At 39.5% G+C, this 15,126-nt stretch overlaps 1 long non-coding RNA gene and 1 other non-coding gene across 2 annotated transcripts in view; one reads left to right on the top strand and one right to left on the bottom strand.

Annotated features, from left to right (window-relative positions):
* Positions 1 to 15,126, top strand: part of LOC141277055 (uncharacterized) — a 145,432-nt gene that overhangs the window by 119,568 nt on the left and 10,738 nt on the right. The gene's annotated exons all lie outside the window — the stretch shown is intronic.
* LOC117308900 (U6 spliceosomal RNA) lies at positions 1,399 to 1,504 on the bottom strand. Its single transcript, XR_004523150.1, has one exon. It is a non-coding gene; the product is annotated as a U6 spliceosomal RNA (small nuclear RNA).

Genomic DNA, 15,126 nt, shown 5'->3' with positions numbered 1-15,126 from the left:
TTCATCATTAATATGCTTTCTTGCATGGTAATACGAAAAGCACACATATGTGTGTATAAAGTATACATCCCCACATATGTATCATTGAAAGTTGCCAACAATACGAAGTATAAGATTTTGTAACTGCAGTGAAAATATTTTGTAGGATATGTAAACTGGAGGCTCCAATGAGTTGCTCAAAAATTATTTGGTTAAAGGGTAGATACACCTTGTACATCATAATGAAAGTCTTATAGGTAGGGGTGGAGATTAACACTTCAGGCTGTCTACAGAATATTAATAAAATTCAATATATTTTCTAAAAGGTATAATTTATATTTTGTGGAAATGAGACCCTTTTCTAATAAAATTCTTCTGTCCTTCATTCTGTTCATATAATTTTGCTATAAATCATCCTGTAGGAATTTTTTCCCCCTAAATATTCATCTCAGGGAGAACCTATTTAAATAAGCCCTCTTAGCAAGATCTTTCAGAATTAAAATTACACCACAAGCGATACTTCATCCAATATATTTCCTCCTATGAAATTTTCTTATGCCTAAAATAATATTTTTGTTGAATTACATTATGTTAGAATTGTTGATTTGAGGTGACTTTGATAGTAAGGAAACACTGTGTTAAAAAGAGCAACAAATTATTTTAGCCTTTTTAATTGCACCTTCTCTGAGTCTGTACTATTGCAGCTCCCTTCTTCTCTCCATCTACATATATAGTGAGAAAAACCTAAGGGCATTATTCTCAGCTTCACCACAAAGCAAGAATAAGAAGCAAGAAAAATTGCTGCCGGATATACTAGGTTTCCTTGTTTTCTGGTAAACTAGAACATTATGCGCTTTCATACTCATCTGAAGCTAATTTTACTCTACTGTCTGGTAGTCATTAGAATAAAATCTTTTATTTTATTCCTGATAGGAATATAGTAAGTAATTGGATTTCTTAGGATGTAAGGTATAATAAGGAGAGTAGATAGACGTGTGAGGCATTCATACACACACACACACACACACACACACACACGCACACACGCACACACAGGCACACACGATACGTTAAAGTCAGGACCTAGGCAAGGTCTCCTGCTGGGAGGTTGTCCCTTGAGGATATTACAGGAAGTTTCTATGGGTCAGACAAACTGACTCTGCAGAGCCCAGAAGAGGTTTTGATGGGGGTAATTAGCAAATCTCTTGCTTTGGTACATTAAGTGCTTAACATTTCACATTGAATTCATCTATTTCTATATATGCTCTATATGGTAGGTAGAGCAGGCTTTATCACCCCCATTTTCCATATGGAAGCTGAGGTTTAGTCAGGTTAAGTGACTTCCCAAGACCACACAGCTCTTAGTATGGTTTTCTTATTTATTTACCTGTTTATTTCTTTACCTATAGTTGATTTACAGAAAATACGGAACGTTGCACGAATTTGCGTGTCATCCTTGTACGGGACCATGCTGATCTTCTCTGTGTCGTTCCAATTTTAGTATACGTACTGCCGAAGCAAGCGCCTTAGTACTGTTTTCTGATGCAGAGTCCAGGATTCCACCAGTGTGCTTGTGTCAACTCACCTGTTCGTCCTTCTGGGCTCTGTGGGGACCTCAGCACCAAGCGAGAGATGAGTCAGGGGCTCAGATTAAATGTATACATTTGTTTGCTGTGGGATCTGTGTGAGAAGCAGTAGTGCACACAGCCTTCACAGTCCTTGCAAACACTGGGCACTTGATAAACCCTCTCTGTATGACTGGAGCATCATAGGCTGTAGCATAAATAAGTTCGGGAACAGAAATCACTGCCCTTATAGTCTGTGACTTCCAAAAACATTTAGTTCCCTAGAGAAGAGCATGGACTAGAGAGCAGCTGCAGTCCTTCAGTACAGTTCACAGATATTTATTGCACACCAATACTAATTACAAAACATGGTATTTATTTGGTACTTACTCTTACTTGGACACTTCTAAATATCTGTACATGAATAAACTCAGTCCTCACAACGACGCTATTGCTATTATTACTATTCAGTAATAGTACTTACAGCTATTATTATCTTTCCCACTTAGTAGGTAAGGGAATTAAAGCACAGAGAGGTTAATTACTTGCTCAAAGTCTTATAACCAGGATACAATGGAACCAAAATCTGAACCCAGCCAACACTTGGGCTATGCTGTGCTGTCTCTCTGGATCTTAGGAGCTGTGCTAAGTGATGAAGAGACCAAACTCAACAAGGTTTCTTTCTCAGTAAATTCAGAGTCTATGTGGGAGACAGACATAGGCGAAGTGCAGTTCTGTGTGACAATTGCCACAGGACAAGTACAGACAAGGCACAGTTAACACACAACACCTAGCACACCTACCATTCCCAGGGCTCTCAGGGAGGTATTCCTGGATGCAGTGAGGTTTCCACTGAGTCAAGAAGGACAAGTGAAGGTTTGTCAGTCCTTAGCACCTGAGGGAGCTGATCTGGAGTACCAGGTATAGCTTCAAAGAAGCACAGAGGCAAGAAATGACACAGTTCATTCAGAGTTTCTGCAATTTTGAGGGACTGTGGTACAGAATGCCAGGCAGTGATAAGCAGAAACAGAAGCTGAAAAAGTAGGCAGGGGCCAGGTCGTGCTGGGCTTTGTAGACCGTGCACAGCAGGTTGGATTTCATCATGGAGACCATGAGGCGCCATGGAAGGTGGTTAAGTAAGAGAGTCACATGAGATTTGTGTTTTAGGAAGAGACTCCAGAACAGCTTCAGAGGACAGTTTGGAGGTGGCAGTTGAGATGAATGGCAGTCAGACTAGCTGTGCAACTTGTTATGAAAAATGATGGGGACTTTGTAAACTAGGGCAATGGTGGTGAGAATTTAAGTGAGAGAGAGAACTCTGGACTTTCATACCTGCTATTCCTAGGGCTAATCCTATTAATATCATTAGTTTCCTTTACTATCTTGCCCAAGTTGGCCAAGTTATTCATCTGCCTTGGAGGAGAGTGTTACAGAAAGATAACACATCAATTTGGTTACTTTCTGCTCCAAATAAGAAAAATCCAAGTGGAAATGGTTTAAAGAATGAGGAAAATGTATTATTTCATATAGGAAGTTTTGAGTTAGGGCACGTTTAAGTTTGGTTAATTCAGCAGCTCAATGACAACAGCAAGGAATCATTTTTTTCCCATTTATCTGCTCCGCCTTCTCAGTGTCACCAGTCTCCCCTATGTCTAGGTATCCTCATGGTCTCAAAATGGCTGCCACAGTCCTAGGAATCGATATCAGCAAACAGATTAGGGAGGAGTTCAGCCTCCCCTGACACGCACGGACGCATGCTACAAAATCAGGGTTCTTGTTGCAAGGAAGAAGGAAGGAAGCATTTGAAGAGACAACTAACAGTGCCTGCTGAGAATGCAAAGAGAAAGATAACGTTCAGCTTCTTGCGTTGAAAGAATAGGATTGTGCAGCAAGAATCAAGCCTTGTGTTCCACATTATTTGAACAAATTATCTGAATTTTTTCATCGGTTCTTTTAGTGTGCCAATAGAAAGGTTTAGCGGGTCTGGTCATAGTTTCAGGTAAAGGAAGTGTAGACCAGACAAGGATGAAGGGGAAGACAGTCTTTTCTGATCCCAGGAGATGGTGAAGGAGAGAGAGAAGGCAGGTGAGACGGGAGATGTCATCCTGCTTTCCCTTCTTGGCGCTGGTTGGGGAAGCGGCAGTGGCGTGCGGTGTGGAGGCGTCGGGGCACAGGCTGTGGAGGGCAGTGAGAGGGGGAGGCCCGCGCTCCACCCCGCCATTTGGAATTCTGAGAGGAGCCTGCTCTGTGCAGGGCCTCGTGAGGAGAGGGGAGCAGTGTGGTCAGACAGAGCAAGGTCTCCCTGGTGCTCCTGAGGTTTTTCTCAGTTCAACACTATAGAAGCTGAGTTGATGCACAGTCGGCCAGTCTTGGGAACAGCACTGCAGGCAACTCTTCACAAGCCAGGGGACTGGATAGCGGACATGGTGGAGACCCAGAGTTTCCCAGGGGCCGGAAGAATAAAGCACAAGTTCGCCATCTGTAGGACGCCCGGCCGGCAGCAGGAGTCTGGACCCAGCAGGGTGTGCAGTGCCAGCCAGGGCACACCGAGGACTCTGTGTCTGCCAGCGCCAGGCTCTGACCTCCTCCACTGCTGAGAGGCCACATACCCCTTCCTCTTCATCGGTGGAGGTGGTTTTGGGGAGATAAGCAAGGGAAGCGGCAGCATATCTGAGAGTCTGAACTGACCAAGATGAAGTGTGAGTTGACACTGCAACCCTCCCGCACTGTGTGCAGCATGGAGAGAGCCCTGGGGCAGTCAGGGGCTTCATAACAGGCTTTCTTCTTCTCTGAGGTCTTGGTTCCTCTAATGTAGTATGACATATGAGATGAAAGCAAAAGTTTACAACAAATCTGCTTAGCAAAAGAGGAGAAAAATGTTTAACAAACCTATATCATACTTTCCTAATAAGAATATTTTGATTATTCCTATTTGTAAGAAAAGAAGACAACACAGCATTTTAACTTAACAAAAAGTAGTGTTTGTGCTAAGGAAGTGCTTACTAGGAAGTATTTTTTGAGATAGGTCTAATTCTTTAATTGCCATTAATGTGTACCCAATTAAAAGGAGGCACTAACAACTACAGTGAGTATAAATGAAGGATATCAAGGTGGTGAAGAATCTGGAAACCCCGGGGAGTTTCACCTACAGAAGATAAGACAGTGGTGAAAAAAACTACTGGCTACTAATATATAAAGGGTTATGTTGATAAAATCAGGTAATCAACATAAATTTGCTATAGGCTGTAAAGTGTTTTGGAGATGTTAGCTTTTTCTATCTTATTTTATTTTCTGTAGTTCCAGATGACAGAAGTAGACCCAATGGGTCAGAAGTATAAGGAAGTAGATTGCATCTCCATATGTAAAATTTTAAGCTGTCTGACAGAGGAATGTGCTACCGTAAAAATGGAAACTGAAAAGTATTCGGGGACAGGATGGATTTGTATCTAAGGCCACTTTAAGGCTCTAAGTCTCTGCTGTTCTAGGAAACGATTTCTTACCTTTCTTAGTTCATTTATGGGTCTTTCCTCCCTGAAATTAATGAGGCGAAACAATTTACCCCAGAACGTGTGTTTGGTACGTGGTGGGTTTTTGCACCTATGAGGATAGGTGAACACAGTTGCTTGTTATTCAGGGGGCGGGCCTTGGGCCAGCAGCTGCAGCACTGCCTGGGAGCAGGTTAGAAACACAGAACCCTGGCCCACCCTGGGAAGCCCGAGGCCAAGTCTGCGTGCGCACGAAGGTGGGAGAAGCGCTGAGCTGGATACGTGGGGACCTCCCGGAACCAAACTCCCAGAGCACAGTAGCGCTTAGACCTGGGAGACCCCAGAGCTCTCAGAACCAAAGAAGCTTCAGCTCAGACTCCTGCCGGCCTTTCCACCCTTCCGTCAGGGCAAGTAACCCAAACCTCAGAGACAATCCAGGGGTGTTATTTCGGGTTAAAATCAGTGGGGCTCACTGTAAGGACAAATACAAATTCAAAATAAGAGGGTTAATTCCTCCTGTTGAAAATAAGGGAAGAGATTTCCCTCTCCTCCTTTTTCTCAGAGCACTTACTTTAGAAAACTTGTAATTGCACATACTTTCTTTTCTCTTTGAAAGTTATAGGCCCTTTGTCAGCTTTCTGGCCTGGGAATGTCTTTCTCAAGGACCAGGGGGCATCTCTTTAACATGTAAACATCAAGGGAGACAGCGCCCATCTTCCAGTCTCTGGGGGCAGGCAGGAACCTAACTTTGGTGGGTGCCTTGCTCCAAATTGCAAAGCTACTTCCTTTCATGAAGAGGTGAGTAGTGCATTTTTCCTCTGGAAAAAGCCAAGTAGCCAACGTGGATGGTCACCCCAACTAGCAGGTGAAATTAGGATGACCTACTGGTGACAAATGGTGCTGTCAGGTCCTCTGACTTGAGGACATGTGTGTACTGGGTTGTGTCTGCTTGGCTATAGAAGGAAAGGGGGGAGATTTTTTTTCTGTCTTTGCATCTCTTTGTGGATTACCGGTGATTTGCTTCACTTTCTGGTTCAATGCTTATACAATAATAAGAGTGTTTTCTTTCTCTACTCTTTTCCTGGAGAGGTTTTCTGTGTTGGAAGAAGATTTTGTTTTTTAAATATATTTTCCCGATACCATACTGTTATACTGTTAAATTATCTTACCTATTCATCTTATACTTCCACACTGCCCTCCTTCCTTCCTTCCTTCCTCCTTTCTCCCTCCCTTCATCCCTCCTCAGCTGTCTTTCATCTTTTCTTTTTTTTCCAAATTGGCATGTAAACCTATTCTCCATCCAAATTATTCTGTATAGATGGGATAATACATTTATGAGAGGATATATGTCACAGATGTTCTGAAAAAAGATGACAGCATGGACCCACAATTAAAACACTGGTTTAATCCAAAGTGTGCTCTGCTTTGCAGTGAGGAAGTTTTAGGACTGGGCCCTCTGGTGTTTAACCTTGAGAATTTGGAACAAAGTAATTTTCCTTCACAAAGGAAAGTGTTTATTTGAGGAAACTGGTTAATGTAAAAAATATGAACTTCTCATTCAGCGAGGTATTAGGTTGGAAACTGTAAAATGCCCATAGTATAGTGTAGTATAGTATGATGTTATATTTGTTATATTATACTATAATCAGTCATATATATTTATGTGTCTTTCTATCCATCTATCTATCCATCTATCTATCTATCTATCATCAGAAGCCATTTTATTTGTCCATTTTGGTATGAGAAAAACATTCATTTGAATATGGTGACAAATTCCATGTGCTAGCAGACAGGGGAAATGCAAATTATTACCATTGTTCATTTCCAAGGCATCATTCTTCGGTTATAAAACCTGCCCAAAGAGCATACTAGCAAAACAGTCTATTTAAAAGTACTCATTAAACAAAAGCACAGAACCTCTATATAATGATTTAAGCAAGTGATATTATGATTTTGTTTCTATTGATACGATATGAGTTGATGAGCTAGTGTGGCTCCCTAACTCCTCGGTGGGGAGGAGGTTCCTGGGAGGCCCCACCCAGCTAGACCTGGAATTCGCACACCCACACCTTCGTGTCCCTGAGTGTCCTAATAAGCTGTAGCAGTAGTGGTCTTGATGAGTACTCTCCTTTGTTTGTATCAATAAATACTTAACCTTTTGAAGCCAAAATGTGCATCTGAAGTAAACCCTGAAATATCTCTTAATTCTCTAAGGAGGCTTAGACTCTGAAATTGTTTGCACAAGACTGTGACTTAATTTCTGAACGTTAACTTTTTCACCCCTGATATTTTGACCCTGTCCTTGCCAGAGATCCATGAAGCAACATCTGGTATATGAATAAATACAAATAAAATCTCACATTTTGCCTAACCGCAGCTATCATTCCACACGGGACAGCACTATTTAGGACTATCTTCGGTCTACTGAAGAATTCTATTTTTACCACAAATTCAAAGCTGTCTAGTCTTACTTTTCTTAATTAAGCTGGGCTGATCTCACAATCAAAAGGCTTCATTATTTTTTCCTGCTTAAATTAAACTCCCTGTGCAATGCAATGACCAAAACAAATAATCTATGACCTACAAACAAGACACTTGCATTCCTTGAAGAATTACACTCTTGTTTCCTCTAGGTTATACATCTTTGAACCTCTCTTTGCTGTAACGACCTTCTGGTGCTCATTAGCAAGCTGATTACCATTAACACAGCTATAATGCAGCAATTTTCTTGGTGTATGTCGAGGACAAATGCTCATCTGAATGCAGTCAGGGGACAAAATTAACTGCATAAATCTACAGTGCAAACTGGATCTCGTCCAACTTTGCACGAGGCGTCTTTCCTTTCCTAGTTGTGACATCATGGTCCAGATTCCCACTGACGGCTTAATAAGTATCTCAGGGTTTCATATTTAATTTCCTTTCATCTCCGTATATTACATTTCAACTTAATTTCAGGATTGCCTGACCACCTTATTACCATGTCTCGTAATATATATTTACCTTTAATCTTTTAACTATGTCCCTTAATGGCTCTCTTATGAGATTCATATCTACTTTATTTTTTCATCTTTTTTCACATTTATATCTTTTAAAAAATATTGGCTAATAGATCAGGATTTCAGTACACACGCACATTGGCACATCTCTGGAGCTAGGAACAAGATGGAGATATGTAAGCCATAGGTATTTTAGGAGGGAGGCATAAATATTACTCTTGCAAGATAGAATTATATGAATAGTCATGAAAGGAAGTGAAGTTTTAATGAAGAGAACAAGGGATGTATGAGATCTGGATTCCTTTCTTGCCACCATCACAGCCATCCAACGCTTCCTTGACAACGCTGGTCTCCAAGCGTGAATTGAAGATTGCTGATGCTCAGCTTGTAGGTTATGAGCTGACAGGAAAGCTCCTGGGACCCTCTGAAATTCTTATTCTGGATTGTTCTTTGAGGGTGTTATTTTAAATATTATGGCCAATGAACAAATGGCATTAGGGAGATTATGAAATTTGGTTTCCGTAATGATTACATACTGGAATGCTGTGTCGGAGTCAAAGGCACTATTAAAATGAAACAAGATTTGATGTGATTAGAGTAAACCACAGTATGAATGATCGCTCTAAAGAAAGAAGAGAAAGTTATGCATTTTATAATCAGAATGGGCTAAAATTCAAATTTATATTCTTTAAGAACAAGCTGTATCCGTTTTTATTTTTAAAGCATGAAATAAATTCTACTCTGTGCTTTGAAATTTAAGAAAGCAGACTGAGACCCATTCATTTGCTGCCTCAGGGTCACTGATGAGTAGCCTCCCGGTAACTTCCCAGCATCGAGGGAGCCAACGAAAGGGCGAGGCAAGGAGAAATAAACTAGCATGCCACTTCCCAAAATGCACTGCAATTCATTCTGTATTAGTGATATCAACAGAGCACTTTGGATGCTTGTACAAAGGGGAGACGATTCTGATACTTCCCTGTGGGAATAGAGTTGAGGGACGTGGCACAGAAGATGTGGGGTAGTGCCAGGGAAAAAGGAAATATTTCAACTGAGACTGAAGATGGGGTAGAATTGCATCGGACTGAGAAGGGTGAGGGAGAGAGCCCTCTCTTCTCACTGTGACTACTACACCTACAGAAGTAGAATCACTGATGTCAAGGTTGGAAAGGACTTCAGTGATCCATCGCTACTGCTCACCTCTCCAATTATGGATGGTAGGAAGCACTGCTTCTCCTGACCTGTTTGTATAATAAGTGATAGGCCAATAGTTTGTAAATACTAATGCAAAAAATGATAAGAAATTTTAAAATATTCCCAATTTGTGTGTTTATATACAAATAAAAAATTGTAAAACGATAGAAAGAAATTTGTATTTCTCATTACTCTCACATAAAATACCTGAATTTAGTATATATGAGCATTTACTTTCTGAAAGTGTCCTCAATAAGATTCAAGTTCTTCTTTGAATGAGATTCTTTACGTAAACCTTTTAATAGTCATTGCTCTAATCCTTGGAAGTTTACAGTCTAGTGGGACACAAACAATTAAACCAACTACCCAACTCCAGGCACAACCTGTGATAACTGTGGTTACTATTAGGAAATAAAATTACATGTCATTTAAAGAAAAAAAAATAAAATTAATTGCTTAATTGAGCCCAGTTCTCTGTAAAACCTATCCCTCATGCATTTACACTCTCAAGGCATGATTTATTTAATAAAAGCAGTAATCAGTTGCAAAATAAATGAGTCACGGGTATGATATGTACAGTGTGGAGAATATAGTCAGTAACTATGTAATATCTTTGTATGGTGACATTGTAACTAGACTCATTGTGGTGATGATTTTGAAATGTATAGAATATCAAATCACTATGTTATGAAACAGGAAGTAGCATAGTGTTGTAGATTAATTATACTTCAAAAATAAACAAATATGCAAACAAACTTATAGAAAAAGAGATGAGATTTGTGGTTACCAGAGGTGGGGGTGGGAGGGGGGGAAATTTGATGAAGGTGATCAAAGGTACAAACTTCCAGTTACTATAGGATAAATAAGTACTAGGGACACGATGTACAACATGATAAATATAATTAAACTGCTGTATGTTATATATGAAAGCTGTAGAGAGTAAATCTAAATCCTAAGAGTTCTCATCACAAGGAAGAAATTTTTTTTCTATTTCTTTAATATTTATATGAGAAATATTTATATTTCTTTGTATTTATATGAGATTATGAATGCTCACTAAACTTACTGTCATAATCATTTCATGATGTACGTAAGTCAGATCGTTATGCTGTACACCTGAAACTTATACAGTGTTGTATGCCAATCATATCTCAATAAACCTGGAAGAAAAGAAATATGCAGGAAAAAAAAATAAAATAAAAATAGTAATCTCAAAAGGTTAATGTAGCTTCCCAGAATTCCTGACTGATCCCCAAGGAGAAACTTACCTCCTTAAGCAAAATAGCTCAACAAATGCTAGTGGTAGTCTTCACAGTGTCCAGAACACACTGGAAAGTTCTCTGCAACCAGGAGAGTGGTACATATTTGCTGCATGGCAATCAGAAATGGTTTGCCCCAAACGAAAAATCTGTAAACTGGTGTGTGTCTCGATTGTGAAAGTTCAGCTGTAAATGCTTATCTTTTTACCTGTAATCATTTAATTATTCATTCATTCATTCAACATCCAACATCCATCTGTGAAATTTCGCTTTGCTATATTCCAGTCACTGGAGTTATAAATACTGGAGTTATAAAGGCATATCATGAACAGTCCACATTGAGAGGCAGCAGAGTATTATAGCGAAAAAATAAGCCAGGATTTAAATGCTGGCTCTGGTATTCAACAGCAGTATTAGTCTGTTTGGACTGCAGTAACAAAATGTAAGGTTGTGTCGTAATTTATTTTAACCAATTTCATATTCTTGTTCATTTAGCTTATGTTTTAAACTTCTGCTATACTCTTATAATTTTGAGTAATATTATGAGTTATTTGCATAAGCTAACACTTCTTAAGATAAAGTTCTAGAAGTGGAATATTTCAGTTTAAGGGTACACACATTTTAATGGCAGTAGATAAGTTTCACAAGTTGCTGACTACAGAGGAGGTACCGATGTAAAATTTTACCAAACTTCTGTGAAACTGTCTATGTCTCTATATTTTTTAGTAACACTAGACCCTACAATTTTTTAATTGCCTATTTAATATCTTTTTTTAAGAATAAGCTTCAATAGGGAGGGACTACTTGAGCTTTAGAAGAGGGAGAACTCCTGATTACCCAGGAGGAGGAGAAAGGTTCTGAAGGTTGAATTAATCACCAATGCCTAAGAATTTAATCTACCATGCCTGTGTAGTGAAGCCACCATTAAAATCCAAAAGGAGGGGTTTCAGAGAGCCTCTAGGTTGGTGAAGCAGAATGCCTCCACCATGCTGTGTGCCAAATTCCAAGAGGACTGAAGTTTCTTTGTTCTTGACCTCACCCTATGAATCTCTTCATCTGGCTGTTGGTTCCTGTGCTTTAATATCCTTGGTAATAAACCAAGCATCTGAGCTGTGTGGCTGACAGGGTCTTGGTGCTCCGGCTGGGTGTCAGGCCTGAGCCTCTGAGGTGGGAGAGCTGAGTTCAGGACATTGGTCCACCAGAGACCTCCCGGCCCCACGTAATATCAATCGTTGAGAGCTCTCCCAGAGATCTCCATCTCAATGCTAAGACCCAGCTCCACTCAACGACCAGCAAGCTCCAGTGCAGGCTGCCGCATGCCAAACAACTAGCAAGAGAGGAACATAACCCCACCCATTAACAGAGAGGCTGCCTAAAATCATACTAAGTTCACAGACACCCTAAAACACACCACCAGACGCAGCCCTGCCCACCAGAAAGACAAGATCCATCCCCACCCACCAGAATACAGGCACCAGTCCCCTCCACCAGGAAGCCTACACAAGCCACTGAACCAACCTTACCCACTGGGAGCAGACACCAAAAACAACGGGAACTACAAACCTCAACCTGCGAAAAGAAGACACCAAACTCAGAAAGTTGAGCAAAATGGGAAGACAGAGGAATATGCAGCAGATAAAAGAGCAAGGTAAAAACCCACCAGACCAAACAAATGAAGAGGAAGTAGGCAGTCTACCTGAAAAAGAATTCAGAGTAGTGATAGTAAAGAGGATCCAAAATCTTGGAAGTAGAATGGAGAAAATACAAGAAACGTTTAACAAACAGCTAGAAGAACTAAAGAGCAAACAATGATGAACAACACAATAAATGAAATTAAAAATTCTCTAGAAGGAATCAATAGCAGAATAACTGAGGCAGAAGAACAGATAAGTGGCCTGGAAGATAAAGTAGTTGAAATAACTACCACAGAGCAGAATAAAGAAAAAAGAATGAAAAGAATTAAGGACAGTCTCAGAGACCTCTGGAACAACATTAAACACACCAACATTCGAATTATAGGGGCCCAGAAGAAGAAGAGAAAAAGAAAGGGACTGAGAAAATATTTGAAGAGATTATAGTTGAAAACTTCCTTAACATGGGAAAGGAAATAGTCAATCAAGGCCAGGAAGTGCAGACAGTCCCATACAGGATAAACCCAAGGAGAAACACACCAAGACACATATTGATCAAACGATCACAAATTAAATACAAAGAAAAAATATTAACAGCAGCAAGGGAAAAGAAATAAATAACATACAAGGGAATCCCCATAAGGTTAACAGCTGACCTTTTGGCAGAAACTCTGCAAGCCAGAAGGGAGTGGCAGGACATACTTAAAGTGATGAAAGAGAATAAACTACAACCAAGATTACCCTACCCAGCAAGGATCGCATTCAGTTTCGACGGAGAAATTAAAACCTTTACAGACAAGCAAAAGCTAAGAGAATTCAGCACCACCAAAACACCTTTACAACAAATGCTAAAGGAACTTCTCTGGGCAGGAAACACAAGAGGAGAAAAAGACCTACAATAACAAACCCCAAACAATTAAGAAAATGGTAATAGGAACATGAATTCCGATAATTACCTTAATGTAAATGGATTAAATACTCCAACCAAAGGACATAGACTGGTTGAGTGGATACAAAAACAAGACCCGTATATATGCTGTGTACAAGAGACCCACTTCAGACCTAGGGACACATACAGACTGAAAGTGAGGGGATGGAAGAAGATATTCCATGCAAATGGAAATCAAAAGAAAGCTGGAGTAGCAATTTTCATATCAGACAAAATAGACTTTAAAATAAAGACTATTACAAGAGACAAAGAAGGACACTACATAATGATCACGGGATAATCCAAGAAGAAGATATAACAATTGTAAATATCTATGCACCCAACATAGGAGCACCTCAATACATAAGACAACTGCTAACAGCTATAAAAGGGGAAATCAACAGTAACACAATCATAGTAGGGGACTCTAACACCCCACTTTCACCAATGGGCAGATCATCCAGACAGAAAATAATTAGGGAAACACAAGCTTTAAGTGACACATTAAATAAGATGGACTTAATTGATATCTATAGGACATTACATCCAAAAACAACAGAATACACTTTCTACTCAAGTGCTCATGGATCATTCTCCAGGATAGATCATATCTTGTGTCACAAATCAAGCCTTGGTAAATTTAAGAAAATTGAAATCATATCAAGTATCTTTTCTGATCACAACGCTATGAGACTATATATCAATTACAGGAAAAAAAAAACTGTAAAAAATACAAATACGTGGAGGCTAAATACTATGCTACTAAATAACCAAGAGATCACTGAAGAAATCAAAGAGGAAATCAAAAAATACCTAGAAACAAATGACAATGAAAGCACGACAACCCAAAACCTATGGGATGCAGCAAAAGCAGTTCTAAGAGGGAAGTTTAAGCAATACAATCCTACCTCAAGAAACAAGAAAAATCTCAAATAAGAAACCTAACCTTACACCAAAAGCAATTAGAGAAAATGAACAATGAAATCCCAAAGTTAGCAGAAAGAAATCATAAAGATCAGACCAGAAATAAATAAAGAAATGAAAGAAACAATAGCAAAGGTCAATAAAATTAAATGCTGGTTCTTTGAGAAGATAAACCACTAGCCAGACTCATCAAGAAAAAAAGGGAGAAGACTCAAATCAACAGAATTAGAAATGAAAAAGGAGAAGTAACAACTGACCCTGCAGAAATACAAAGTATCCTGAGGGATTACTACAATATGCCCATAAAATGGACAACTTGGAAGAAATGGACACATTCTTAGAAAAGTACAACCTTCTGAGACTGAACCAGGAAAAAATAGAAAATACAAACAGATCAATCACAAGCACTGAAATTGAAACTGTGATTAAAAATCTTCCAATAAAAAAAAGCCCAGGACCAGATGGCTTCACAGGTGAATTCTATCAAACATTTAGAGAAGAGCTAACACCTTTCCTTCTCAAACTCATCCAAAATAGAGCAGAGGGAGGAGCACTCCCAAACTCATTTTACAAGGCCACCATCACCCTGATACCAAAACCAGACAAAGATGTCACAAAAAAAAGAAACTACAGGCCAGTATCACTGATGAACATAGACGCAAAAATCCTAAACAAAATACTAGCAAACAGAATCCAACAGCACATTAAAAGGATCATACACTATGATCTAGTGGGGTTTACCTAGAAATGCAAGGATTCTTCAGTATACACAAATCAATCAGTGTGATACACCATATTAACAAACTGAAGGATAAAAACCTTATGACAATCTCAATAGATGCAGAAAAAGCTTTCAACAAAATTCAACACCCATTTATGATAAAAACCCTCCAGAAAGTAGGCATAGAGGGAACTTACCTCAACATAATAAAGGCCATATATGACAGACCCATAGCCAACATCATTCTCAATGGTGACAAACTGAAATCATTTCCTCTAAAATCAGGAACAAGACAAGGATGCCCACTCTCACCACTCTTATTCAACATAGTTTTGGAAGTTTTAGCCACAGCAATCAGAGAAGAAAAAGAAATAAAGGGAATTCAAATCAGAAAAGAAGAAGTAAAGCTGTCACTGTTAGCAGGTGACATGATACTATACATAGAGA

This window comes from Tursiops truncatus, chromosome 18 (assembly GCF_011762595.2).
Source record: "Tursiops truncatus isolate mTurTru1 chromosome 18, mTurTru1.mat.Y, whole genome shotgun sequence".
Taxonomy (NCBI): domain Eukaryota; kingdom Metazoa; phylum Chordata; class Mammalia; order Artiodactyla; family Delphinidae; genus Tursiops; species Tursiops truncatus.
The sequence above is the reverse complement of the archived record's forward strand: the minus strand, read 5'-3'. Positions and strand labels throughout refer to the sequence as shown.